Here is a 5,000-nt window from a genome sequence, read left to right as displayed (position 1 = left end):
AGGGCTAGTCATGCTGAAAGGCATATTCAGCTCCCCTTTTCTCCTGCATAAATCAAATTGGGTCATTCACAAGAATAAAAACTTAACAAGTACATCAGTCTCCCTCAACTCATTGAATTCCTTCTTAAAAAATCATCAAATAAATAGTAATGAACTTGAGGGGTTCCAGTCTTTTTTTTTTTTTTTTTTTTTTTTTTTTTTTGGTTATGTCATTGCCTGCATATGTGTGTTGGGGTGCATGGTTTCAGCCCCCATACCCTAGCCTCGGGCTCACTCCCCCACACTTAAGATGAACATTGTCCTCAATGTTCGTAGTGTTAGGCAGTAACAATAAAACTAGCAAGAGCATCATCAAGTAATAGGAGGTATTTAGAGGACTTCCCTGAAGATCATTCTTAAATTCTGCAATATGTTGTCGGTGGAAAACTTCTTCTGCTAGAAATCACTTGCAAACTAGAAGAGGAGATCAGTATCTTTATTCAATTAAATTCTAAGAAAAACTAACTAAACTTAAATGCTATGAAAAATAAAAACAAAAAGCAAGTAAGACAGTTTATGACTAAGTATCTGAATTGGGAATTCTCCCAACAGCCTCTTGTTCCCTTGGGTTTACCATGGTGTTACTAGGTAAGGTACCCGGAGCCCTTTCTGAAATCATCTGTGCCAGCTGCCCAACCTGAGTTTCCAAGTTCCTTATCGATGTTTCGTTTTTCTGAAATCTATTTTCCGCACTAGCTATGAACTTGGTCATCAGCTCCTCCAAGTTAGATTTCGGTTCCGGCTGATAGAAGTTTTGGTGGAAAGGCTTAGGTGCATGCTGATTCAGGTGGCCTCTCCATCCGGGGTTATGGGCATGATGGTACTGATTTCCTGGCTGTCTTGTAAAGTTGCCAACAAAGTCTACTTGTTCTGTGGACTGAAAAGTCTGACTGCCAACTTGGAATTCAGTGCTATCATGGCCTCCCCCACACTTATCATACTGTACATGCATAGCTGCCATCTGCATCTCATCAAATTTTTTTCTAAGTGCTCCTATTTGTGCAGAGAGAGCTGTGTATGTATCCACATTATGAAGGCCATGCTGCTTTCTAACTGGTGTCCTTTCTGAATGCCATTGGTAGTTATTGGCTGCCATCTCCTCGATGAGTGCATGGGCAACCTCGGGAGTCTTATTGTTTATGGAGCCCCCAGCTGCTGCATCTAAGATGGTCTTGTTTGAATCGGTCAGACCATTATAAAATGTTTGCACCTGCAGCCAAATCGGAAGGCCATGGTGAGGAACCCTCCTTAGTAGCTCCTTGTAACGTTCCCAGGACTCATAGAGAGATTCCCCCTCTTGCTGGAAAAAAGTAGTGATGTCATTCCTCATTTTAGCAGTTTTAGAAGGGGGAAAATATTTAGAGAGAAAACGGCTGGCCATTTCGTCCCATGTGGCTATAGATCCTGCCGGTAATGAGTTCAACCAAGCTTTGGCTTTATCCTTCAAAGAAAATGGGAATAACCTCAGCCGGATGGCATCATCACTTACCCCATTGTGTTTGAAGGTGTCACAGATTTCCAAGAAGTTAGCAATATGGGCATTCGGATCCTCATGGGCCATACCACAAAACTGAACCGTATTTTGTATCATTTGGATTATGGCCAGTTTAATTTCGAAGTTATTGGCAGCAATAGTTGGCCTGATAATGCTGGAGACAGTCCCGGTGAGGGTAGGCTTGGCATAATCCATCATAGTTCTTTGTTCAGCCATTTCTTGTGCTTCTTGTCTGACTTGCTTAGCAGCTCTCAAACGGACACGGAGAGTCCGTTCAATCTCCGGGTCGTAAAGGATCTCTTCCAGTTCAGGTCTGCTTGTCATAAACTGTAAAGGTCAAAGCAATAAAAAGGCCAATATTCACAAAAGAAAATAAATAACTAATCCTATTACAACTGAAAATGTAAAGTGAAGTATTGGAATATACAAACCTACATCCTAAAATAAATAAATGCAGCTAACTAAAAGCATATCAACATTTTATTCAATATACAGAATTCAGTAGCAATTTACAAACAGGTCTGAATTCAGTAATCTCTGAGTAGAACAACAGTTTACAAATTCCTCTTCTTTATATTGCTGAAATCAGGGACGGGATTTAATTACACAGATCTAAACTGCTGAGAGCTGAAATCTCAGTAGCTACTGAGAACAGTAATATACAGTTATGAAATCTTAGCAGCTACTGAGGACAGCCAAGTGCGGATCAGCAGTGATTGTGTTCAGGTCTGAGTTTCATATTAAAAGGCTCTTCTGTGCTACTGAAGGTCAATCAATGTACAAATGATTGATAGCAATTCAGACATCAGTTCTATACAAAATTGAGATCAGCTCTGAAATCTCAGAAGCCACTGAGAACAACAATAAATATAATAGCAGCTGCTGATAACAGTACAGTTGTGCTCAGGTCTGATTTCCATATTGGAAGGCTACTAAATATCAGATCTGAGCCCACTGTTTTGATGAGCTATGCATCACCAAACACCAGATGGAGTAGCCATACTAAAACTGAGCAATTCAGCAGGATAACCTACTGATATCAGCAATGAAACATGCTGTATACAGATCTGCACAAAACCGAAATCAATCAGTAGAAAAAAATAATCTGAAATCAGACCTGTATTCACCATGGTGTGGATGCTGGGATCTTATTTTCTTTTTCTTTTCTTTTTCTATTTTTCTTTTCTTTCCTTCTTTTTTTTTTTTTTTTTTTAAAGGAAGAAAACTAAAACAAAATACAGCAATGCAACCAAAATCTTTTTGGATGAGTGCAGGTCTGATTGATGAATGCAATTCAGATCTGAACTCATTTTGAGATTTATTTATTTATTTATTTGTATTTTTTTTTTTAAAGGAAGAAAACTAAAACAAAATACAGCAATGCAACCAAAATCTTTTTGGATGAGTGCAGGTCTGATTGATGAATGCAATTCAGATCTGAACTCATTTTGAGATTTATTTATTTATTTATTTATTTATTTATATATATATATATTTTTTTTAGAACCAAAAGAAGAAGAGAAATTTGATTTGCATAAGCTACATTAAAACTGAAACTAAGGATGGAACAATCAAGTATCAAGAGAAGAAACATGGCTCCATCAATGTAGCCCTTGATGGAGTATACACTTATTGGAATGTAGTACACACGGCTGCACACACCCATTCAGATCTGTTAGACTTTCTATTCATGCACAGCTGAAATCAGAGCTATCTATCTTGAAAAAAATTTCAAAGATCTGCCTAGGACAATTCACAATGCCAATTTAGTAATGTTAATTGTAATACAAACCTGTTCAAAACCTGCCCTGGTTCAGTCTTGCTGTAGCAGGTCTGCTATAGTAGCCCTGCTATAGGTCTGAACTCTAATAGAAAAATGGTGTGGAAGTGCCACTTTTCATGAAATCTCTTGAGGCATAAAAAAATTCTCAGATTAAATATACTTTTCTTCAACCAAATCAGCTTAGATAGATCGGAGTACAAGTTATTTAATACAGCAAAGTATGCCCTGTATCCTGCTCTGTTCACAACCCCAGTTCAGATCTAGGTGATTGTAGATTCGAATTTTTTTTTTTTTTTTTTTTTTTTTTTTTTTTTTTTTTAACCATGACTATCCAATTATTTTTGGGAGATAGCAGATTTTTTGTAGGGTGTATTGGGGTGAAGATAACCCCCAATTACCCTTTGAATTTACATCAGTTCAGGACTGAGTTCAAGAGAACTCAGATCTGAACTGTTGCAGATCTGCTACAGCAGAACTCAGATCTGAACTCAGATCTGAGTTCTGATCCGAATCCTTGGTTTCCATGGTTCTTTCTCTCTCTCTTTTTTTTTTTTTTCACTATCTAAATATATATTTTTTTTCTTTTTGCAACGAAAGAAAAGAATAATAAAGGGCTGAGAACAGATATTTTTTTTTTTGAGTATTGCAGTTCTGCTATAGCAGAGTTCAGGTCTGAACTCAAGTCTGAGTTCGGATCTGAAATCTCAATTGCCTTACCTTCAGTTATTGCTACCAAATTGTTTTTTTTTTTTTTTTTTTTTTTTTTTTTTTTTTTTTTTTTTTTTGGGGAATAGCAGAAGTGCCCTAGGGTGAATTGGGGTGGTGATGACACCTAATTCCCCTCAAAATTTCATCAGTTCAGGTCTGAGTTCAGAGGAACTCAGATCTGAACTGTTGCAGATCTGCAATAGCAGAATTCAGATCTGAACTCAGATCTGAGTTCTGATCCGAATTCTCAATTGCTCCTCTGGTTGTTCAAAAGATCTCCCTTTTTTTTCTTTTCATTTTATATATATATATATATTTTTTTTTTTTTTGTAATGGAAAAAGAAATAAAATTCTGAAACACAAGCAATTCTTTTCAGCTGAGTGCTGCAGATCTGAAATCTGCTGATCTGAGTGCCGAATGCAACTCAGATCTGCAACACTCATGTTTTTTGTGAAATTTTTTTTTCTTTTTTTTTTCTTTTTGAAGGGAACAACATCAATATTGAATAGAAATCAAATATGCCTTTATTAAAATGAAACTGAAACCAGAAAAAGAGAGTAATCTACTTAAGAAAGAAGAAACATAACTACATGAGTACAGCAGTTGCAGTCCAAGCTGAAATGAAAAAGTTAGCAAATTAACCCAACTATGAATGCAATGCTGAATGAGATCAGATTAAGAATGCTCAATGTTTCCTAATATTGCTTCTATAAATCCCAGGCAACGGCGCCAAAAACTTGATGTGTGGCTCATTGTGACACTAGCAAGTGCACTAGCCGTTCAAGTAATAAAGTAGTGAGTGAAGTATCGTTCCCACGAGGATTTAGGAAACAATTACCAATACTAAATTGAACATTTCTTATCTGATCAACAAATAAATCAAAACTCTAATGAAAGCTAAGAAATCCTAAATTAAAATCTATCTAAATCATTGGTCCAATTGCCTTCAATTCAGGTTAGAAGAGTAAGCAGTA

General features: G+C 36.7%; 1 non-coding gene across 1 annotated transcript; it reads left to right on the top strand.

Moving 5' to 3' along the window:
* Window positions 1-1,265: 1,265 nt before the first annotated feature.
* LOC148865994 (small nucleolar RNA R71) lies at window positions 1,266-1,372 on the top strand. The gene has a single exon (XR_016112134.1). It is a non-coding gene; the product is annotated as a small nucleolar RNA R71 (small nucleolar RNA).
* Window positions 1,373-5,000: the final 3,628 nt, after the last annotated feature.

Source organism: Nelumbo lutea, chromosome 3 (assembly GCF_056320005.1).
Source record: "Nelumbo lutea isolate HS-2025 chromosome 3, American lotus-T2T, whole genome shotgun sequence".
Classification (NCBI taxonomy): Eukaryota; Viridiplantae; Streptophyta; class Magnoliopsida; order Proteales; family Nelumbonaceae; genus Nelumbo; species Nelumbo lutea.
Note: the sequence above shows the minus strand (reverse complement) of the source record. Positions and strands in the feature narration are given on the sequence as shown.